This window comes from Lithobates pipiens, unplaced genomic scaffold (assembly GCF_037356315.1).
Source record: "Lithobates pipiens isolate NorthernLeopardFrog02 unplaced genomic scaffold, aLitPip1_a1.2 Scaffold_25, whole genome shotgun sequence".
NCBI lineage: Eukaryota > Metazoa > Chordata > Amphibia > Anura > Ranidae > Lithobates > Lithobates pipiens.
In genome coordinates, this window is record NW_027507787.1 from 93674215 (window position 1) to 93699298 (window position 25084).

At 47.9% G+C, this 25084-nt stretch overlaps 1 protein-coding gene across 3 annotated transcripts in view; it reads right to left on the bottom strand.

Moving 5' to 3' along the window:
* The window catches only part of LOC143930409 (uncharacterized), a 110153-nt gene that overhangs the window by 78885 nt on the left and 6184 nt on the right, over positions 1-25084 (bottom strand). The window contains exon 1 of one of the 3 annotated variants that reach the window (XM_077454711.1): positions 21541-21680. The exons of the other annotated variants lie outside the window; for them this stretch is intronic. The gene's annotated coding sequence lies outside the window, so the exon portion shown is untranslated. Of the gene's footprint in view, positions 1-21540; positions 21681-25084 lie in introns of those variants that run through there. 3 annotated transcript variants of the gene reach the window in all.

Here is a 25084-nt window from a genome sequence, read left to right on the forward strand (position 1 = left end):
ATCACCATATAACTGTTACAGGTGACGCTGGTTGGTTAGTTATTTTTTTATAGTTTCAGGGCACCCGCCATTTATTACCTAATAAAGGTTTAACCCCCTGATCACCCGGCGGGTGATATAAGTTTGAGGGTCAGATTGGGTCTGCGTCATCCCAGGCAGCGTCAGGTTAGTGCCAGTACCGCTAACACCCACGCGCAAAGCATACACCTCCCTTAGTAATATAGTATCTGATCAGATCTATATTAGCGTCGCCAGCAGTTTAGGTTTCCCAAAACGCATTGTTAGCGGGATCAGCCCAGATACCTGCTAGCACCTGCGTTTAGCCCCTCCGCCCAGCCCAGCCCACCCAAGTGCAGTATCGATCGATCACTGTCACTTACAAAACACAACACACATAACTGCAGCGTTCGCAGAGTCAGGCCTGATCCCTGCGATCGCTAACAGTTTTTTTTGTAGCGTTTTGATACAGTCGCTGACAGCCTAGGTGCTTTTTTACCTGTGAGTCTCACTAGTGTACCCCTAAATTTAGGGGTGTCTACTTTCCAAAATGGGGTCATTTGGGGAGGAGTTTGTGCCATCTTGGCATTTTATGGCCTTCAAAACTGCGATAGGTAGTGAGGAGTGAATTCAAAAATTTACACCCTTAGAAATCCTGAAGGCGGTGCTTGGTTTTTCAGGGCCCCGTACGCGGCTAGGCTCCCAAAAAGTCCCACACATGTGGTATCCCCGTACTCAGGAGAAGCAGCAGAATTTATTTTGGGGTGTCATTTCACATATGCCCATAGCATGTGTGAGCAATATATCATTTAGTGACAACTTTGTGAAAAAAAAAAAAAAAAGTTTGTAATTTTCCCGCAACTTGTGGCAAAATATAAAATATTCCATGGACTCAAAATGCCTCTCAGCAAATAGCTTGGGGTGTCTACTTTCTAAAATGGGGTCATTTGTGGGTGTTTTGTGCCATCTTGGCATTTTATGGCCTTCAAAACTGTGATAGGTAGTGAAGAGTGAAATTACAAATGCATGCCCTTAGAAATCCTGAAGGCGGTGCTTGGTTTTCGGGGCCCCGTACGCGGCTAGGCTTCCAAAAAGTCGACCACATGTGGTATCCCCGTACTCAGGAGAAGCAGCAGAATGTATTTTGGGGTACAATTCCACATATAACCATGGCATGTGTGAGCAATATATCATTTAGTGACAACTTTGTGTAAAAAAAAAAAAAAAAAAATTTTTTTTTTTTGTCATTATTCAATCGCTTGAGGCAAAAAAATAAAATATTCAATGGGCTCAACATGCCTCTTATCAATTTCCTTAGGGTGTCTACTTTCCAAAATGGGGTCATTTGGGGGGGTTTTGTACTGCTCTGCCATTTTAGCACCTCAAGAAATGAGATAGGCAGTCATAAACTAAAAGCTGCGTAAATTCCAGAAAACGTACCTTAGTTTGTAGATGTGACAACTTTTGCGCAAACCAATAAATATACAGTTATTGGCTTTTTTTTTACCAAAGACATGTGGCTGAATACATTTTGGCCTAAATGTATGACTAAAATTGAGTTTATTGGATTTTTCTAATAACAAAAAGTAGAAAATATCATTTTTTTTTCAAAATTTGCGGTCTTTTTACGTTTATATCGCAAAAAATAAAAATCGCAGAGTCAGTCAAATACCTTTAAAAGAAAGCTCTATTTGTGGGAAAAAAAAGGACGCAAATTTTGTTTGGGTACAACATTGCATGACCGCGCAATTACCAGTTAAAGCAGCGCAGTGCCAAATTGTAAAAAGACCTCTGGTCATTGACCAGCAAAATGGTCCGGTCTGAAAGTGGTTAACCATGTCTTTGGTTTGTGGGAGGAAACCAGAGTACCCGGAGGAAACCCACCCAGGCACAGGGAGAACATGCAAACTCCAGGCAGGTAGTGTCATGGTTGTGATACGAACCAGCAACCCTTCCTACTGCTAGGTGAGAGTCCTAACCACTACACCACTGTGCCACTATGAATAATGTTTTGCACAAATTGAGTTTTGGTTATGGATGGGTAAGTGGATGGGCTTTTTTTTTTTCTCTTTTGAAGAGGACATGATCAAGGACCCAGTGTTTTCTCTTGGTGGGGGGGGGGGGTTAGTGTGGTGTATGTTATTGAAAAGATTTACATAGATATATTGTGCAATGTGTATTTGTTGTATGTTGGAATTTGTCTTAAAAAAAGAAAAAGTGATTATAAAAGAAAATTCTATGCAGAACCTTTGAACCCACAGGAATAAGTTGAGGGTCCTTAGATACAAAATTCACCAAAGGCCTCCATTTGGCTTGGGAACTGTGAACCGGTTTGAGTAGAAACTCTGAAGGGCCATTTAGGACTAGGAAAATGACCCAAGAAGATAAGCCTGTCTTATAGGGTGGAGGCAAATTTGAGAGTATGAAGCTGGGAGAAAACAGAGACCAAAACTCAGGTTTGTAGCCTCTGAAAATGGCACTCTAGTTGCTGGAGGCCTAAGAGGGACAAAAGGACAAAAAGTACCAGCCGAGAGATGTATACCACACTGTAAAGCCAATGAAGTTGAGGCTATGCAATAGACTTGCGACAGATGACAAGGGAATAATGGCACCGATTTTACATGGCCATTGTTCCTGCTCCATACCTGTGACATACCATTTGGAGTGTTGCATCCTGCACACCTCTGCAACCTAAGGCATAGAAGTGCCAGAACCCTTGGATAGAAAAGGGTAAAAGCCCTGTACTTACTGCGGCAGATGTCTTTGCCATTTAGACAGGTTTCAAGGCACCCTCCAGAAAGGACATACCCCGAAAAGGGTTTTCAGGGACAGGACTCTACAGCTGGCAGACCAAGGCACTGTAACGGTATAGCACCTTATAGCTATCCCAATATAATGCATCACATGTCGAGGATCCAGGGCCTGAAGCAGCATTACAGGCCAGCCCCACATCTTCTCCAAGGCTTGGATACGGTACCCCAAGGCTCAGCCAATGAGTCATCCAAGCCATAAGCTGCAGAAAGGAGCCCCTGTGCCTATAATGCAGCCAGGAATCTTGATAGCTGCCCCTGGACTCATAGGAAAATGTTGCAGAGAACAGTTGTGATATATAAAAAAGGAGGAGACCTACCAAGAAGGTCACATTAGTGGAACACCATGGTTGCATAAAAATGTTTATTGTAGAAAAAAGCACCATTGGAATAACACACAACAAGAATTCAGTGAATGACCTTCCAAAACAATATTAAAAGGACAATGTTGTCATGTTTGGGGAAATCGCAGATGCGCACGCAACAATACATTCAATCAATCATGCTTCTTAATGGTCACCTACACTAGGCTTGATTATCAGGAGAAAATAACAGATCAACTTCCTCCTGATAATCAAGCCTAGTGTGGGTGACTTCCCCAGAATGATCTTAGACACAAAATAAGTCTGCAATCAGCCAGCAATATATCATGCCTCAGTGAGCATAGGCCAGTTCATTATAGTTGAGTATCAACTGATGTATTGTGACTAAATACTTTCAATTGGGTTGCTCAAAGAACATCAAACCTGAAAGTCAGCACCCGCAACTAAACACACGACCCTTTTGGTCTTGAAGGAACTTTGGACAGTTTTTTTATTCATCAAAGCTTAAGAAGTCCAGCTATCTATAGTCCTAAATTATTAGACCACAATAGAAGCGCGATTGATTGAATGTATGGGTACATGCGCATCTGCGATTTCCCCAAGCATGACAACATTGTCTTTTTAATAGTGTTTTGGAAGGTCAGGCGCTGAATTCATCTTGTGTGTTATTCCAATGGTGCTTTTTTTCTATAATAAACATTTTTATTCAACCATGGTGTTCCACTGATGTGACCTTCTTGGTAGGTCTCCTCCTTTTTGCATATGCGTGATATGGTCACGTGGACTGCACCATATATGCTTTGTTGACTATGTGGTAAATGGTTGAGCTAATTTAATTTATTTTGTGAATTTATACTGCATGCCAGTTTTAAGCGGTGGATCATCATTACGACTTCATCTGAGGGGGTCAGTGTGTGATCTTACGGTGACCGGAAGTGACATTTTTGCATTCCACCGCTTGAGAGAGACAACTCGAAGGAAGGCTTGTAGGCTGATCAGCGAGCTGAGATGACTTCCATCCATCTCACTAAAATGTTTGACCAGTTTTTTATACAGATCAAGTTACAGTGTACGTTTTTAATGATTGGAGGATTGCAATAAAATGTTAAACGGATTTATACTATGTGGAGTTTTTTTCTCTTACATCTGAAAACATGTGGAGATTTTATGCAGCTCTGATCTTGTCCATATTGCGGATGGCAGTGGCCAAGGAGTTTTGAGGCGTGAAAACTACTACTATCTGGTGAGTTTAAACCCCAGAGGGGAGTGTGACATACAGCTTGGAAGATTCTGGTAAAAGGTGCATGTATCAATCAATACTAGGAACACCACCTGTGTCTTTTTCGGACTCTTTCTCATCACCTGTTATTCCAATATGTTTGTTTTCTGTTCGCATGTTGTTTTACATATGCAAGCCAGTCATATTAACCACTGACAGGAGCTTTGATAAATACCTGGCACAGGTTTAGTGCTATGGACTTGTTTATCTTGAGAATATTATGAAAATATGTGTTTAGTATCACTTTAAAGAAATGAGAGAAGCTGTTAGTGTTGGGGTGAACAGACAGTATATGTATAGAGTGGCCGCTAACTGTGCAAACTACAATGCTACCACACAAACTCTATGCACAGTTACAAAAAAATCTACTGATTTCACATTCAAATGGCCTCTAATGCCCCGTACATATGAGTGGAATTTCAGTCGGAAAAATCTTCGATGGTTTTTCTGACGGAATTCCACTCAAGCTTAGCTTGCATATACACAGTCACACAAAAGTTCTCTGAACTTTTGACCGTCAAGAACGCGGTGACATACAACACTACGACGAGCAGAGAAAATTAAGTTCAATGCTTCAGAGAATGCGTTGAATTATTTCCGAGAATGCGTAGGCATTTTGTGCGTTGGAATTGTTAGGAAATACTGGAATAAGTCCATGAAGCATCTTAGAAAGAAAGGAGAGGCCTGTAGCAGGAGTGCAGCTTTAAGCAGAAGGGCCTACATGAAGGGGTTTGTACAGGAAGGCTACAGCAAGGTGGGGGTTAAAATAACAAGTAAAATATTAGGAGGAGTGGGGTTTAAGGAGGGTCTTAAGGAAGGTCACATCATTGGAGGATAATGGGGTGTGGTAGGGTGTGGCGGGGGTGGTCCCGAGGGGTTGCTAGGAAGGGTGTGGGATTTGAAGATCATTCCTTTTGGGACAGCAAAGCAAGGAGATTCTATTCTCAGCACAGCCAGGAGAGTTTAGCATTTGTAATGGAGGACTTGGAGAGCTTGCTGAACAATATCCGGGCGGCTGCGGTTGCCAACGGGCCACACTGGCTGCGTGCCCAACTGGCAGGTATTTTGCCGGGGTCAGGGCAGGTGGCTGCTATACCTGCCCCTGCACTTCAGCGTGCTAGGAGGTCATGGCCTCCTGAGCGTTTGAGCCCTCAATTGACCCTAGGGGTTTTCGCCGCGCTGGGAGCCCACTTGTGGACCCTTCAGACTCCTCGGTGAAGAGAACGCCTGCTCGGGCCGGGGGGTCTGGGAGGAATCCCCATCAAAGGCGTGCCCCTGGGGGGCAGATCGGGTCTTCCACCCGCTCCTGCCCCCCCCCTCAGTGGAGTTTCCGGGAACACACGGCCGATGCAGGGTCCAGACCTGCCACTAGTAAGGCCCAGCGGGGGAGAGGACGTTCACCCAGTGCCGGCTTGATGCCTGGGGCGGCTGGGACTGCCGGGAGAAGAAGAGGAGAGGTGCCTTTAAAGTGGAAGTAAACCCATCGATTTAAACAGTTTCAAAAAACGGCATGCCGGGAATGCTAACTGCACATTGGCTGTGCTCTCAACCAAATTGTCAAACCACCCAAAGGCTGGTGTCATAACGGATCACATGTGCAGCACCGTGGCAGCTGAAGATTAAACAGAGGCAAAGATGGCAGCTTCCGTGGATGAAAACGATAGGGGAGTTTACTTCCACTTTAAGATGCGGAGGGGCTGCGGCAGCTGATCGGGACCAGCATACCGCTCCTGTCAGGGAGCATAGGCAGAGAGTGCAGCGGGGGAGAGATGCTGAGTCTGTGAGTGGCTCAGCGATGCAGAGTGATGTCAGCGGAGATCCCAGGGCGGCTGCAGAGCGGAGAGAAGTCGGCGGCAGGCTGGAGGAGGATCGCCGATCGGAGGGGGAGCTGTCAGCCTCTGAGGACGAGCAGGAGCCCGGCGATGACAGAGTGCAGTGATCGGGAACCCGGAGCAACGGCTGCACAGGAGAGGCAGCCTGGTAAGTGTCCTCTGTGTCTGTTGCCTGAGTCTTGTGCATTGTGTTCTGTGTGTGGGGGGGATGTGTGTCACACTGTACAGGGACATCGCTCCTGGTTAACAGGTTATCAGTTTAGCGTTAACCAGGAATTATGACCCCAGAATTATTGTTCTCACTCTGATGTTCACAGCGGTACCTTGCATGTGTGGGGCAATCGTTGCTTGCAGTATGTGTGTGTGGATGGGGGTGCTTTTATAATTGTGTCTATTATTTTTATTTAAAGTGGTTGTAAACCCTTTACACCCACTTTTTGCTACAGGTAAGCCGTGTACACACGACCAGACTTTCCGGCAGACTAGGTCCGACAGTCTTCCCGATGGACTTTCGGCGGAGTTCCAACAGACCTTTCCGATTGAACGGACTTGCCCACACACGAACGGACTAAGTCCATTCAAAAGTTAGTTTGTTTTGAACGTGATGACGTAAGATGGGACTAAAAAAGGAAGTTCAATAGCCAGTAGCCAATAGCTTCCCTTGCGTTGTATTTGGTCCGTTGGACCAGCATACAGATGAACGGTTTTCCCCATAGGAATAGAGTCCGTCGGACAGATTTGAAACATGTTCTATTTCTAGGTTCGTCTGATTTTTTTAAATGAAAAACAATCGGATTAGCCCACACACTATGGATTGTCCGACGGACTGATTCCGTCTGACCTAGTCTGCCGGAAAATTTGGTCGTGTGTACGCGGCATTAGGCTTACCTGTAGCTACCCTGGATATTGTGCAGGTTTAAGAGGTATCCCCTGTATCTGCATGTGCCGACATCATTGGCACATGCACACTGAAGCAATGGTACACACATGCCTGCCGTTGCTTCAGTTAGATAGTTAGGCCAAACACAGTGCCGGAGCCCGCAATACCCAGAGGTAACTCCGGGAGCGATGTCGCTGGCTCAGCGATGAGCGGTGAATGAGGACCGCTGTGGGGGCTTCGATCTAAGGTAAGTAATACATAATGAGCTAGTATGTTATGCATATTAGCTCATTATGCCTTTGTCTTGCAGGTTTTTTTTGTTTCTTTGTTTTGTTCGTGGTTTTACAACCACGTTAAAGGATAAGATCATCTTTTCACAAAAAATAATAAATGCACATTTTTTTGCAGGAAAATTAGAAGAAGGATGCAAAATTATTTTCGCTTGGGAACTTACATTGATTCCAAAATTAAATACTGAAAGCAAATTAACAAAGAATTTTCACATGGTTGTTTGTACGAATATTCATATAAAAGTTCATTGGAAAATCAACTAGGTTATAGCTGGCTTTATTCATGTGACTGATTTTCAAATCTTATTGGACTCAAAAACAAAGATTTTTTCCTGGTATGTTATTGTTGTGAACTTGGCATAATGGCAGCTTAAGGGTCCGTTCACACAGGGGCAACTCTGATCCGACTTCAGGTCGCCCCTAGTCGCCTCAGGTCGGACAACATTTAAAAATCAATGTAAGTGAATGAGAGCCGTCTTAATGCACGCTACAGAAGTCGCTCCGACTTCAGAAAAGGTTCCTGTACTACTTGAATCCGACTTGTAGGCGACCGGTACCCATTGATTTCAATGGAGGTCGTCTCCAAGTCGGATCTCCGTCTATAGGGAGGCGACTCTGACAGCATTATCAGCTCTCAAGAGGGAACTCCACGCCAAATTTATGGAAAAAAAATATATATATTTGCCGTGGGTTCCCCCTCCCAGAGCATACCAGGCCCTTAGGTCTGGAATGAATTCTAAGGGGAAGCCCCTACGCCGGAAAAAACGGAGTGGGGGCCCCCCCAGATCCATACCAGACCCTTATCCGAGCACGCTACCCGGCCGGCCAGGAAAGGGGGTGGGGATGAGCGAGCTCCCCCCCCCCTCCTGAGCCGTACCAGGCCGCGTGCCCTCAACATGGGGGGTGCCTTAGGGAAGGGGGGGCCGCTCGGCCCCCCCACCCCAAAGCACCTTGTCCCCATGTTGATGAGGACAAGGGCCTCTTCCCGACAACCCTGGCCGTTGGTTGTCGGGGTCTTATCGGAATCCGAGAGCCTCCTTTAATAAGGGGGCCCCCGGATACCGGCCCCCCACCCTATGTGAATGAGTATGGGGTACAATGTACCCCTACCCATTCACCTGTGAAAAAAATGTACAAAAAAACACAACACACAAGGGTTAAAATAGTTTATTGCACAGCTCCCGGGGCCTTCTTCCGTCTTCGGGGGTCTTCTCGCCGGACTCCTCTGCTATCTTCTGCTAGCTCTTTTGCTAGCGGAGGAGCCTGGCTTTCTTCTGTCGCCGCCGTCGCCTTCCGTTCTTCTTCTTCTTCTGGAGATGTTGACTCGACGCTCTCTCCGGCCGCAATGCCAGAGACGCAGTGCGCGGCGACTTATATAGGGACAAGGGGCGGGGTCACCGGTTGATGTCACATGGTGACCCTGCCCCCTTACGATGTCACAGTCCCAGCGTCCTGGAAGTTGTGTCGCCCCTGTGTGAACGGACCCTAAAGCAGAACTTTACCCATAACAACTTGATAAAAATAATGTTCTTTAGCAAGGAACATACATTCCACATTAATAATTATGCTACCAAAATGAATGTTTGCTGTAAATTGCCTCCACCATTGCTCCTGTTTCTACTTGCCGGAGACTGTCATTTTGCTGAAGCCCAGCACCCCTGAGCAGCAGTAAAATGTGGAGCTAACCCCCCGATCTAGCAGTTTCAAAAAACAGTTATGCCGCATACACACGTATCAGGCTATCTGGCGGACAAACCGCCAGACTTTCCGAACGAGCTACCTGCCCACTTTTGCGACGAAGAAGAAACCCGGGCTTCTCCGCTAGTAAAAGAGCTAGCAGAAGATAGAGGAGGAGTCCGGCGAGAAGACCCCCGAAGACGGAAGAAGACCCCCGGAGCTGTGCAATAAACTATTTTAACCCGTGTGTGTTGTGTTTTTTTTACATTTTGTTCACAGGTGAATGGGTAGGGGTACATTGTACCCCATGCTCATTCACATAGGGTGGGGAGCTGGGATCCGGGGGCCCCCTTATTAAAGGGGGCTCATGGATTCCGATAAGCCCCCCGCCTGCAGACCCCGACAACCAATGGCCAGGGTTGTCGGGAAGAGGCTCTTGTCCTCATTAACATGGGGACAAGGTGCTTTGGGGTGGGGGGGCCGCACTGCCCCCCCTTCCCCAAAGTACCCCCTCATGTTGAGGGCACGCAGCCTGGTATGGCTCAGGAGGGGGGGGGGGCGCTAGCTCGTCCCCACCCCCTTTCCTGGCCGGCCGGGTAGCGTGCTCAGATAAGGGGCTGATATGGACCTAGAGGGGGACCCCCACGCCGTTTTTTCGGCGTAGGGATTCCCCTTTATGGCCATACCAGGTGATGGGGCCAGCGACGCCTCCTTCGCTGGTCCCGGCTACCTGGAGCCGCGCTCAAAATGAACAGACTTTTCTCCAGGCGGGAAAAGTCAGTTCATTTCAAAAGTACGGCGGACTAGCACATACACGGCCGTATTGTCCGCCGGACTAGCACACACACGGCCGTATTGTCCGCCGAAATGCGAGTCCAGCAGACATATTTATGTGCAAAACTACTTTCTTAGTCTGCTGGACTTTTAGGTAAAAAAAGTCAGCCGGAGCCCACACACGGGCGGATTGTCAAGGGTTAACAATCGTGCAAGTTCAGCTGAACTCATACGATTTCAAACCGGCAATGCAATCCAACTTCACGGGCGATTTGACAGTTATCTGCACAGTGGTTCATGCACAGATGTCTATTCAAATCGCCCCCAAAGTCGCCAAAAGTAGTGCAGAATCAAATCGCATGCCAAATCGAAAATGGGCTGAAGGATAGGAGGGTTTAGCGCCATTTTAAGAATGTCAGCAGATCAGCCTCTACAAACTCGGCAGTGCCTAAAAATAGAGAGCAACTGAGCATGTGCAGAGCGGGGTTAGGCAGTGTATTACTGGATTTTACACAGTACAGACACTTATTTTTAATGTTTTCCATAACTATACCTGCAAAAGGGGCCAGCCTGAAGTGATCTAGTAGGACTTAATTTTCTGACTAAAATTCCACTTTAACCACTTGACCCCCCATCATGATCAGACCATTTTTTGCAATACAGCACTGCGTTCATTTAACTGGCAATTGTGCGGTCGTGTAAAACTGTACCCAAATAAAATGTATGTCCTTTTTATTCCACAGATAGAGCTTTCTTTTGGTTGTATATCATCACCTCTGTTTTTATATTTTGCGCTATAAACATAAAAGGACCAACAATTTTGAAAAAAAAAATATATTTTTTACTTTCTACTATAAAACATATCCAATAAAAAAATGTAATCAAATTTCTTCATCAATTTAGGCCGATATGTATTCTGCTACATATTTTTATAAAAGAATCACAATAAGAGTATATTGATTCATTTGCGTAAAACTTATAGCGTTTACAAACTTTGGGATTCTTTTATTTATTCGATTTTTTGCTAGTAATGGAGGCTATTAGCAACTTATAGAGGAACTCTGCGTGGGGCAATTTGGACACTAATTAACACTTTTTGAGGACCAGTGACACTTATACAGTGATTAATGCTAAAAAAATAGGATTTTTGTACTCACCGTAAAATCCTTTTCTCTGTAATTCACTGACCGACACAGCTCCTCTCTGTAACTAAATGGGTTGTATAGCCTGCCATTAGGAGAACTAGGCAAAATTGTTACACAATACACATGACTTTTAATCCCGCCCCAGTGGGGTGGATCCTGTGCTATCAACCCTCCTCACTGCTCCCAGCAGCTTCAGTACGTTAACAAGCAGTATAACATAGAGAAAAGGAGGGGTGGGTGCTGTGTCGGTCGGTGAATTACAGAGGAAAGGATTTTACGGGGAGTACAAAAATCCTATTTTCTCTTATATTCACTGACCGATACAGCTCCTCTCTGTAACTAAATGGGACGTCCCCAAGCAGTGCCAAACGAGGGGTGGGAAAAAACAGCATAAAAACAACTCATCCACCATGGCAAGTGGGAACTAGTGAAACTAAACCCACAAAAAAACAGCAGTGTGTGGAAAAACTCCACCATATAACCGGGCATCTTCAACAGGAGTGATCCCCAAGACCACAACATTGCGGAAGTAATGCAACAGTGCATTAACAAAACAGTACTGCGTTTTTATTGAAAAACCAGGAAAAAACTCAATTGCAACTACACGGCCACCTGCAAAACTTTGCGGCCAAAACAGGCATCAGCCGATGCACTGACGCCTACCTCGTAGAACTTGGTAAACGAATGGACAGACGACCAGGTCACTGCCTTACACACCTGAGCGACAGACGCTTGGTGTCGGAAGGCCCAAGACGTTCCGATTGCTCTTGTAGAGTGGGCCGTGACCGAAAAGGGGGGCACCTGCCCCTTCAAGGCGTAGGCTTGTACTACAATCTGTCTGATCCACCTGGAAATGGTGGCCGACGAGACCGCCATGCCTTTCTTAGGACTAGCCACCGAAACAAACAGTGAGTCTGACTTCTGAAAGGGAGCCGTGGCAGACAAATACACCTTCAGAGCCCTAACCACATCAAGAGTGTGAAGGGCCACCTCTTTAGGGTGCTTCGGCTTAGGATACAACGATGGTAATACAATGTCTTCATTGATATGAAAAGCCAAAACCACCTTTGGTAGAAAGGACGGTTGCGGACGCAACACCACCTTATCCCTGTGGATGACCAGATAAGGTGACTGGCATGACAAGGCAGCCGATTCCGAAACCCTCCTGGCCGATGTGATGGCCACTAGAAAGACCACTTTCTGCGAAAGGGTCAACAAGGGAATCTCCCTGATATTTTCAAAAGGTGGCTTCTGAAGCACCAACAACACCAGGTTCAAATCCCACGGAGGTAACAGAGGTGCACCGGAGGGACTACATGTCGCACCCCCTGAACAAAGGTACTCACTAATGAGTGAGACACCAGGGGTCGCTGGAAAAAAGACAGCCAGAGCTGAATTTTGCCCCTTGATGGTGCTCAACGCCAACTTCTGGTCTACACCTTGCTGAAGAAACAGCATGATCTTGGATATAGAGAAAGAGTGGCATCCGCGCTCTTTCTCCTCACACATGGAGATATAGGCCTTCCAAGTACGATGGTATATCTTCCTGGAAGAAGATTTCCGCTCCCTTAACATAGTTGGAATCACTGAGTCTGACAGACCCCGGTTGCTCAACACCTGACTTTCAACAGCCATTCCGTTAAAGCCAGCAATGGTAAAGCAGGGTGAAAGATTGGACCATGAGTTAGGAGGTCCTCTCGCAACGGCAGTTGCCAGGGAGCGTCTGCCACCAGACACACCAGGTCTGTGTACCAGGGCAGCTGAGGCCAATCTGGGGCAACCAGGATTACTGGGATCCCCTCGGCTTCCACTCTGCGCAGCAGGCGTGGCAACAGTTTTAGTGGAGGAAAGGCGTAAATCAGCTGGTATTGATCCCACAGAGCCACCAGTACGTCTGACGCGTCTGCCCACGGATCTCTGGTCCTGGACACGAATCTTGGCACCTTCCAATTGAGGCGGGAGGCCAATAGATCCACATCTGGTGTGCCCCACCGCAGGCACAGCAGCCTGAATATCTCCGGATGCAATGCCCATTCTCCTGGGTCCAGCATCTGTCGACTCAGATAGTCTGCCTGCCAATTTTCCACCCCTGGGATGTAAATGGCCAACAGAGCCGGTACGTGTCGCTCTGCCCACCGAAGTATGTGAGCGACCTCCCGAGCAGCGGCTGAGCTTCTTGTTCCCCCTTGGTGATTTATGTATGCCACCGCCGTGGCGTTGTCTGACTGTATCCTGATCGGACGCCCTTGAAGACTCTTCGACCATGTGTGGAGGCACAGGCTGATCGCTCTCAATTCAAGCAGATTGATCTGCAACTTGGATTCCTCCGCCGACCAGTGGCCCTGAGCCGACTGAATCCCCATCACTCCACCCCAGCCGGACTGACTGGCGTCCGTAGTGATCACTGTCCATGTCAGAGGAAGGAACGACTTTCCGGACTGAATCACCAGGGACTTTAACCACCAGATCAGATCAGATCAGACCACTTGCGGCTCATCAGTAGACTGACCGCACATTTGAGAGTCATCAATTTGTCTGAGGGGAGAAAAACCCTTGCTGCCCTGGTGTCCAATAGTAACCCCAGGTACTCCAGATGCTGAGTCGGTACGACCACCGACTTCTTTAGGTTCAACAGCCACCCAAATTCTTGCAGGGTCTGCAAGGTGATCGCCACATCCTCCTCTAATTCTGAGGCAGAAGATGCTCTCAGGAGGAGATCGTCTAGAAGCCCTGGAAGCGTTCCGATTCCGGAACCGGTACACTCACCCCCTGATTCAGCAAATCCCGTACCACCCCTAACAGGGCCTCCCGGCGAACCGGGGACACGGGTATGCTGGAGGGGAAGAATCTGTTTGGCGGCCAAGAGAGAAACTCTATCTTGTAGCCTGTGGAAATCAGATCGCAGACCCATTGGTCGGATAACCGGGAGGTCCACCAAGCTGCAAACTCCCGAAGACGACCCCCCATCCGAAAAGTGGGTGGGGCAAACCTTCATGCGGTAGCACTTTTGTTCGCAGGCTTGTTAGGCTTGCGGTTCCAGGGAAGCTTCTGACCGTCCGTGGGCGTCCTGTCGGGCTGGGGGCGTTTTGCTGAAGTACCGGGCGGACGAAAAAGCCGCTTGTGAGCGGAAAAAGAGGGCCCTTGCCTGCGACAAGGCTCCTTAGCCTTCCTGGCCTGTGGGAGTAGTGTACTCTTACCACCAGTGGCATTCTTAATAATGTCATCCAACGAGGCTCCAAAGAGCCGCTCGCCAAGGAAGGGAAGATCCGTCAGGGCTTTCTTGGATGCCTGATCAGCAGACCAGCATTTCAGCCAAATGAGGCACCTCAGCACCACAGCTGACACTGAAGCCCTGGATAACAGAGGGAGAGTATCCAGGGCCGCGTCACAAACGTACTTAAGGCCTTGCACTAGTTGGTCTGCTAGCTCCACGCAGACAGGGGAGGCATTCTGCTGTCCCAATTCACGGTGCAAATTTTTTGCCCACTCAGTCAGTGTCTGTGTCACCAGTGCGGATGCCAGTACAGGTCGCACGGCTGACCCCACAACCGTAAACAAGGAACGAGCCACTGCCTCGGCCTTCCTGTCCGTGGGATCCTTGAATGCAGGAGTCCCCTCAACCGGGATCGTGGTTACTTTATTTAACCTAGATACTGGGGGTTTCACGACCGGAGGAGCCGACCACTTTTTAGAAGGCTTTCCTCAAAGGGGTAACGCACTGCCAAATTTTTGGGGACCGAAAAGGTCCGTTGCGGGCGATCCCATTCCCTGTAGATGAATTTGTCAAATTAAGTCAAATACGGGAACACCTTAGGTGAACGTGCTGGCTTGCGGGACCCAAAGGGGACCGGTACATCAGCAGAGGGATCCGCTGGCTCCTGAATCTTCAAGGTATCACGCACATCTCTGATAAGTGCTCCAACATGCGCTTTGTCGTGCCCAGACCCAGACGGGGAATCATCCTCACTGTCCGAACGGGCCTGGTCAGCCACGTCTAATAGGACAGAGCAGGGGTCACCAGCCGCAGCAGGGCCCGAGTTTGCATCAGAGCTCTCCCCAGAGGACGGGGGGGGGGGGCAGGGGCCTCTTACGTGCACCTTTCCTGCCATGTGCTGCCTCTATCTTAGCAACATAGGAGTCAAGGACCGCCGTCAGGGTGTCCATGCACACCGCGCTAACCGCAGGTGACCCGGTTGCTATAGCCTGGATTTCGGGGGAAGAAACACCAGTTTTTGAAACCATGCTGACCCTGGCCTGTCTGCCACATGTGAGGGCACTTAGGACAGTGAAGGTCCCACCCTCCTGCTGCCGCCACGCAGGGGGGTACTTAGCGCTAGACTCACCACCCTGGGGCGTTCTGTGAATGCCACTAGCAGTGCCTGTAGTCCCTAGGAGGTTCCCAGTTGCAGAGAGGAGAAAACTGTGTCAGCAGCAGCAGCTATAAACAGTGGCGAAACGTTCTGCAGAGCTAGCTTCAGCATTCAGCAAAGAGCCATCCAGCGTCCTGTACACACAGTGGAAACAGGAAACAGCAAGTGAGAACACATGTAATGCTGCCACAAGAGAACAGCGGCGAAAAAGAGCTCTGACTTCAAGAAAATGGCTGCCAATGCAACTAATAGGAAATCCTGAAGAAGATGGCTGCTGAAGCTCACCAGGCGAATACCAGCTTTCCAACATCCAAGATGGCCGCCGGACAGCGCCATGTGGCGACAGAACAAAAAATAAAAACACCTTTTGGGACCCCCCAGACTGGGACCAGGGCCAAGGCCAGCCACACAGAGCCCCCACAGGTGAGAAAACAGCGAACACCACACACACACACACACACACACACACACACTGCCCGCAGCGCATGCAGCCATCCTCCTCAGAGGGGGGAAGGAGGGGTGATAGGGACTTGGGAGAGAAGATAGGGAGGTGAGGTGGCCCCCGAATCAACCCCCCAGGGAATGCCCAGCCGCTCATCCCACCGAGGCAGGGAGAGCCGTACTTACCAGTCCTGAAGAGCTGGGAGACATTCCATCACAGACCTACTCCTGCGCAGTTACAGGGTAGCTGTTGGCCCGGTATACTGTGATCCAGACATCAGTAGACCGGTCATATGTATACCCCGGAGCATTGAAGCTCACCGACCACCTCTGGACCTGAGGCATGTTGTGGCCTGCCGAGCCTTAGCTGCGGCCTGCTCATGCTCGATGGCCGGACTGGGGAGACAACAAGGATATCATTAACCAGCCTGTCACCCAGCCGGCAGTTGATAGATCTCAGGATCTTTCATCTTGCGCAAAAAGAAGCAAACCTTCAGCAAAAACATGGACCGAGAGGGCCCGCAGGGTTCCTAGGTCATTCTCCTTACTAGGCAAAATAAAAACTGAAGCTGCTGGGAGCAGTGAGGAGGGTTGATAGCACAGGGTCCGCCCCACTGGGGCGGGATTAAAAGTTCTGTGTATTGTGTAACAATTTTGCCTAGTTCTCCAAATGGCAGGCTATACAACCCATTTAGTTACAGAGAGGAGCTGTGTCGGTCGGTGAATATAAGAGAAATATGTACTGTCACTGTACTAGGGAGTATTGGGGGAATCAAAGGGTTAAATGTGTTCCTAGCCAGTGCTTGTGTACTGTGGGGGAGGTGCTTTCACTAGGGGAAGGCATTGGTCCATGTTCCTGCTTTGCAGAGACAGGACATCAATGCTTTCCCTCCTGACAGAACAGTGATCTGCCTTGTTTACATGGGCAGATCACAATTCTGCCTGTGTATACCTGCAAAATAAAAATAAAAAAAATACTAGCTCATTATGAAATACTTACCTTAGGAAGCGCAGGCATCGCCTCCCGGTCACTGTTGAGGGAGCTGACATTTTCCCTCGTGGGTTTCTTCTGGGTTCGCAGCTCCAGCGATGTGAATAGAGGGAGCCACGATGATGTCACTCCCACGCATGCATTTGGGACATCAGTATCTGTATGCACGGTGAATATCTCCTAAACCATACAGGTTTAGGAGATATTATAGGCTTACCTGTATGTAAAAATTTGAAAGTGTGGTATACAACCGCTTTAACCGCTTGCAGACCAGCTGCCGTCATTTTACTGTGGCAAGTCGGCACAATCCCGCGAGATGTCATAGCTATATGTTGGCTCATGGGATCAGGATAGCAGGCGCACACGTGCCGCTGGAGGCACACGCACATGCCCGCTGCACTTGCGGAGGTGCCAATGCTTATGGTCGATGGCCGCGATGATGCTGGCCACAAGCGATCATGGACACGGGAGGCAGAACATGGAAGTGTGTGTGTAAACACAAATCTCTGTTCTGCTCTGTGAGGAGTAACAGATCGTGTGTTCCTAATAGCTAGGAACCACTTCCTCTAGTCAGTCCCCTCCCCCTTCAGTTACAAACACGTAGCAGGGAACACAGTTAACCCCTTGATCGCCACCCCTAATGTTAACCCTTTCCCTGCCAGTGACATTTTTACAGTAATCAGTGCATTTATATAGCACTGATCACTGTATAAATGCCAATGGTCCCACAAATGTGTCAAAAGTGTCCGATGTGACCGCCATAATGTTGCAGTCCCTATAAAAATCGCAGATCACCGCCATTACTAGAAAAAAAAAAAAAAAAAAAAAAAATGCTAATAAAAGACGCTATAACTTTTGTGTAAACCAATCAATATACACTTATTTAGATTTTTTTTTTTTTTTTACCAAAAATGTGTAGAAGAATACATATCGGCCTAAACTGAGAAAAAAATAGCTTATTTAAAAAAAAAAATGAGGATATTTATTATAGCAAAAAGTAAAAAATATATATTTTTTTCAAAATTGTCACTCTTTTTTTGTTTATAGGGCAAAAAATAAAAACCGCAGAGGCGATCAAATACCACCAAAAGAAAACTCTATTGTGGGGAAAAAAAGGACATCAATTTGGTTTGGGTGTAGCATCGCACGACCGCGCAATTGTCAGTTAAAGCGACACAGTGCTGAATCGCAAATAATGGCCCGGTCATTCAGCAGCCAAATCTTCCAGGGGCTAAAGTGGTTAAAGTGGTATTCACCCAAAAACGTCATATATTGCAGCTCACCAATCATTAGATGTGATGGCTGCATTAGCTTTATTTCCTTCTGTTCTAATATGGTGATCTGGCCAGTAACACACCTCCTATATTAGAGCGCCCCCAATCTAGAGGAATGAGCACCTTTGCTAGCAGCATTGTCAGTCGGGGAGCAGAATGCTAAAAGCCGCGTACACACGGGCGGACTGTATGGCCTACTTAGTCCGTCATACAATCCGATGGACAGTCCGTCATACTTTCGAATGAACGGACTTGACCACACACACCACTTTTTGAGCGGACTAATACGGCGTACTAAGTCCGCCATACTATCCGCCCTACTTTTGAAATGAACGGACTCGCCCACACACGCGGAGGAAAGTCCGCTCATTTCGAGCGCGTCTCCAGGTAGGCGGGGCCCGCGAAGGAGACGTCGCTGACCCCGCCGCCTGGTATGGACTTAAAGGGGAACCCCAACCCCGAAAAAAATCGGCGTGGGGGTCCCCCCCCAAGTCCACAACAGACCCTTGTCCGAGCACGCTACCCGGCCGGCCAGGAAAGGGGGGCGAGCGAGCGTCCCCCCTCCTAAACCGTACCAGGCCGCGTGCCCTTAACATGGGGGGGTGCCTTGGGGAAGGGGGGGCCGCGCGGCCCCACACCCCAAAGCACCTTGTCCCCATGTTGATGAGGACAAGGGCCTCTTCCCGACAACCCTGGCCGTTGGTTGTCGGGGTCTGCGGGCGGGGGGCTTATCGGAATCCGGGAGTCCCCTTTAATAAGGGGGCCCCCGGATAACGGCCCCCCACCCTATGTGAATGAGTATGGGGTACAATGTACCCCTACCCATTCACCTGTAAAATAAAAGTACAAAAAAAAACACAACACACGAGATAAAGTACTTTATTGCACAGCTCCAGGGGTCTTCCGTCTTCGGGGGTCTTCTCGCCGGACTCCTCCGCTATCTTCTTGTAGCTCTTTTGCTAGCAGAGGAGTCCGGCTTTCTTCCTCGCCGCCGGCCTCTTCTCCCGACTTCGGGGGTCTTGTCCCCCTCTTCGGTTCTTCTGCCGGGCCACCGCGCCTTCTTATAGCTCTTTTACAGGCGGTGGCCCGGTCTTCTGTCGCCGCCGCCGCCTTCCGTTCTTCTTCTTCTTCTTCTTCTTCTTCTCCAGGAGATGTTGCCTCAACGATCTCTCCGGCCGGAATGCCAGGGACGCACTGCGCGGCCACTTATATAGGGACAAGGGGCGGTGTCACATGGCTTTATGTCACATGGGTTGGTCACATGGGTTGATGTCACATGGGGACTATGACATCGTAAGGGGGCGGGGTCACCATGTGACACCAACCCATGTGACATAAAGCCATGTGACACCGCCCCTTGTCCCTATATAAGTGGCCGCGCAGTGCGTCCCTGGCATTCCGGCCAGAGAGATCGTCAAGGCAACATCTCCTGGAGAAGAAGAAGAAGAAGAAGAACGGAAGGCGGCGGCGGCGGCGACAGAAGACCGGGCCACCGCCTGTAAAAGAGCTATAAGAAGGTGCGGTGGCCCGGCAGAAGAACCGAAGAGGGGGACAAGACCCCCGAAGTCGGGAGAAGAGGCCAGCGGCGAGGAAGAAAGCCGGACTCCTCCGCTAGCAAAAGAGCTACAAGAAGATAGCGGAGGAGTCCGGCGAGAAGACCCCCGAAGACAGAAGACCCCCGGAGCTGTGCAATAAAGTATTTTATCTCGTGTGTTGTGTTTTTTTTTGTACTTTTATTTTACAGGTGAATGGGTAGGGGTACATTGTACCTCATACTCATTCACATAGGGTGGGGGGCCGGTATCCGGGGGCCCCCTTATTAAAGGGGGCTCCCGGATTCCAATAAGCCCCCCGCCCGCAGACCCCGACAACCAACGGCCAGGGTTGTCGGGAAGAGGCCCTTGTCCTCATCAACATGGGGACAAGGTGCTTTGGGGTGGGGGGGCCGCGCGGCCCCCCCTTCCCCAAGGCACCCCCCCATGTTGAGGGCACGCGGCCTGGTACGGCTCAGGAGGGGGGGGGGGGGCGCTCGCTCGCCCCCCTTTCCTGGCCGGCCGGGTAGCGTGCTCGGACAAGATTTTTTTCGGCGTTGGGGTTCCCCTTTAAGTCCATACCAGGCGGCGGGGCCAGCGACGTCTCCTTCGCGGGCCCCGCCTACCTGGATACCCGCTCGAAATGAGCAGACTTTTCTCCGGGCGGGAAAAGTCCGCTCATTTCAAAAGTACGGCGGACTGGCATACACACGGGCGGATTGTCCGCCGAAATGCGAGTACGACGGACAGTATTTAGAAAAATCCGAAATACTTAGTACGCCGGACTGCACGCTGAAAAAGTCCGCTGAAGCCCACACACGAGCGGACTGTCCGCTGAAATGTGTTTCGGCGGACTAAGTAGGCCATACAGTCCGCCCGTGTGTACGCGGCATTAGATGTACTAGCAGATTTAAAATGCACTAACAAACTAAAGCCAAAACTCCAGCTAATACTTTATAAACAGTTACAGCAAAGTGTTTTTTTTTTTTCCTTTTGGGATAAAGGTTTTACATAAATAAATAAACTCTGATCACTGCAAACATCCCTGCTAGTGTTAAATGGTTTGTCTCATCGCTGAAACTGATACATTCTGCTAGAGAGCTCCTTCAGCGTTACTGGTCACATGACCAGATTAAAACAAACAAGCAAAAGAATGCAGCCATCACATCTAATGCCCTGTACATACGATCAGCCTTTTCGCCCCCCCAAAAAAAAAACCTAGATTTTTTTTTTACGAAGGATGTTGGCTCAAACTTATCTTGGATACACACGTCACACACATGTTGGCCAACAATTACGTACGTGAGAATGCAAGAACGTTGTGACGTAAAACGAGCCGAGAATGAAGTTCAATAGCCAGTGCGGCTCTCCTGCTTGATTCTGAGCATGCGTGAACTTTTGTGCGACGGACTTGTGTATACATGATTAGACTTTCCGACAACAAAGCGAAGATTGTGGGTGGAAATTCCGACAGCAAATGTTCGCTGGAGCATACACACGGGCGGACTTTCCAACAACAAGCTCACATCGAACATTTCCCGTCGGAAAGTCCGATCCTGTGTATGCGACATAAGAAAGGGTAAGCTGCAATATAACAAATGTTTGTTTTTTGTGTTGTCCTTTGTATGGTCTGTTATGGGTCTGAATATCGCTACAACCATCCTACTCATGCTGAAATGTACTACGGTAAAAATACTGCCAGGGAGTGGTCACAGTTTCTAAACATATCTGAAGTTCCATAAATTGTGAAAAACATTTTTTTTTTTTTTACATTCCTATCAATAATAAAATGATTGTACGGCTTATATACTACTTTAAAACAACACAAAGACTATATATATATATATACACACATGCTTTATGATAAATGGATGAGGGTTCATAAGTAAAAGCTTTTAGGCTGAGGACAAAATGAGACTACGTACCTCCTTTCTGTACTGCTAATCTGCTTCCCTTCTTGCGCTACTCTTCTACAAGCATGCCAAATATTATGTACAGAGCCAGAGGGAGACGATGTGGGCGGGGCTACTGAATAGGCGTAGCAGCCTGTGAACCAGAAGACATCTCCATAAACATTACGCAAGTTATTTAAAGTGGAACTGGACTGTTATAGCCCTGGAGATAAAAAAGGAGCAGAACGGGTTTTTTTTTTATTCAGTTATAAATACAGTTTTGAACTTGTATCCAAACAATTCACATCGTATTTCGTCTGTAACCCTTTCATTGCCAGAGCTGTTTTTGTGGGCTGTTCTTTTTTTATTCACACAGGTGAAAATAATAATTTTAAGCTTGAAGATTAATTATAATAACCCCCAAATAGTTTATGTTTTTTTGAAGGCAGAGACCCTAAAGAATAAAATGGTAGTACAAGCGGTCCCCTACTTACAAACATCTGACTTACAAACGTCTCCTACTTGCAAACGGAAGGAGAAAACAGGAAGTGAGTGGAAATCTACCCCTCGGAAGGGAAATTCTCTCCTGTAAGCCCCTTTCCGACGGAAAATGTCCGATCAGACAGTGTGGGCTATAAAATTTTCCGACAACATGATCCGATCAGACTTTGTCCGATCATTTGTAGAGAATTCCGATCGGACAAAGTGCCATGCATGCGCAGATCAAATTCCTAGACCAAAGCTATTGGCTACTAGCCTGAACGTAGTCCCGTCATAACGAATTAACGTCATCATGTTACGTACGATCGGATTTTCTGACAACTTTGTCCAACCATGTGTATGCAACACAAGTTTCAGACAAAATCCGTCAGACAAAAATCCGACGGATTTTGTTGTCGGAATGTTCGACCGTGTGTACAAGGGCTAACAGTTAATATGGGAAAAATGTGTCTCCACTGATGCTTTATCACCAATCCTTGTTTCCCTAACAGCCCAAAATTTTCAAAATCCAATTGTCACTGAGGCAGAAAGTGAGGTGAAATCTTCGGAACTGGGGCACAAACAGCAAAACAAATGTTACAGGGGTGATAACCCTTCCCTATGTTATCCAAAAAGCTTAAAAATAGATTTTTTGGCTAGAGCTACACATAAAAAATTGACCTGTTCCGAGTTACAAACACATTCAACTTAAAGCGGACCTTCACCCTAAAGTGGAACTTCTCCTCATCGGAAACCCCCCCCCCCTCCAGTGCCACAATTGACACCTTTCAGGGGGGTGGGGGTGCAGATACCTGTATAATACAAGTATCTGCACCCCACTTCTGGGCATAAATAGCCACAGAATCTGCGGGTATTTACGTCACTTCCTGTCCCCCCCACCCTGCTGTCTGCTGGGGAACACACGGATCCCAGAGACAGCAGGGCCTGTCCGTATTGTGCAACACGACTCGCGCATGCACAGTAGGGAACCAGGAAGTGAAACCGCAAGGACAGGTAAGTGTCCATATTTTAAAAGTCAGCAGCTGCAGTATTTGTAGCTGCTGACTTAAAAAAAAAAACGGCGGAACTCCTGCTTTAAGAACAAATCTACAGTTCCTATCTTGTTTGTAACCCGGGGATTGCCTGTATCTCCAATCCTTTATGTCCCTCGATGTTAGCGCAACAATTTATCAAGCACACACTTTCAGTTCCAAATACACTAAAGTTACGTTATTATCAATTGTAATAAATAAAAAAAATTTTTGGGGTAAAATATAAAAGATGAGGTTGTGTCGAGTAAATAGATACCAAACACATCAAGCCTTAAATTATCGCGTGCCCGTGACACACTTCGGCACCCAATATTTTCCATAAGTGACACTCTAAAAGCCCCTACAGGTCATCAGTTTAGAGTTAACTGGGAATAATGGTACAAAAAATAGGATTTTTTGTACGCACCGTAAAATCCTTTTCTCTGTAATTCACTGGCTGACACAGCTCCTCTCTTTAGCCATTGGGTTTTAACCACACCTTTAGGAGAGGACTAGGCAATACATGTTAACAAGTAATGAAAAAACTAAGAAACTTCTAGTTCCGCCCAAGGGGTGGTCCCTTAGGTAACAACCCCTTAGCCTGCCTTGCAGCTTCAGTACGTCAACAAGCAGTATAACGTAAAGAAAAATATGAGGGGCGGGTGCTGTGTCAGTCTGTGAATTACAGAGAAAAGTATTTTACGGTACAAAAAAATCCTATTTTCTCTTATATTCACCGACTGACACAGCTCCTCTCTTTAGCCATTGGGACGTCCCCAAGCAGTGCCAAAACGAGGGGTGGGAAAAAACAGTATAAAACTTCATCCACCATGGCATGTGGGAACTAGTATAAACTTTACCCACAAAAAAAAAAAAGTGTGTAAACTTTTTTACCCACAAAAAAACAGGGTGATCCCCAAGAGAGAGATACTACCCTCAAACCGCCCCAGAACTGCGGTAACAAATACAACAGTACATTAACTTAAAAGTACTGCGTTTTTACCCAAAAAAACAGGAAACAATTGTATGTGCATTGCAACTATACCGCCGCCTGAAAAACTTTGCGAACAAAACAGGCATCAGCCGATGCACTGACGTCTACCTTGTAGAATTTTGTAAAAGTGTGAACAGACGACCAAGTCGCCACTTTACACACCTGAGCGACAGACGCTTGATGACGGAAGGCCCAAGACGTTCCGATTGCCCTGGTGGAGTGGGCCGTGACCGGAAAGGGAGGCGCCAGCCCCTTCAAGGCGTAGGCCTGCACTACAATCTGTCTGATCCACCTGGAAATGGTGGCTGACGAGACCGCCATGCCTTTTTTCGGACCAGCCACCGAAACAAACAAGTAGTCTGACTTCCGGAAGGGAGCTGTGGCACAAAAAAATACACCCTCAGAGCCTGAACCACGTCCAAGGAATGGAGGGCCACCTCCTTAGGATGTGTCGGCTTCGGACACAGAGATGGTAACACAATGTCTTCATTGATGTGAAACACCAAAACCACCTTCGGCAGAAAAGAAGGTTGTGGACGCAACACCGCCTTATCCTTGTGGATAACCAGATAGGGCGACTTGCAGGACAAGGCCGCCAGTTCCGAAACCCTCCTGGCCGATGTAATGGCCACTAGAAAGACCACTTTCTGGGCAAAGGTCAACAGAGGGATCTCTCTGATAATCTCAAATGGCGGTTTTTGAAGCGCCGATAACACCAGATTTAGATCCCACGGGGGTAACGGTGGACGCACCGGAGGAACTACATGTCGGACGCCTTGAACAAAGGTGCTCACTAGAGAGTGAGACGCCAGGGGTTGCTGAAAAAAAGACAGCCAAAGCTGATATTTGTCCTTTGATGGTGCTCAAAGCCAACTTCTGGTCTGCCCTCCTTGCTAAAGAAACAGCAGGACCCTGGATATAGAAAAGGAGCGCGGATGCCATCCTTCCTCCTCACACATGGAGATGTAGGCCTTCCAGGTACGATGATATATCTTCCGAGAAGAAGATTTCCATGCCCTTAGCATAGTTGGGATCACCGAGTCCGAAACACCCTGGTTCCTCAACACCTGGC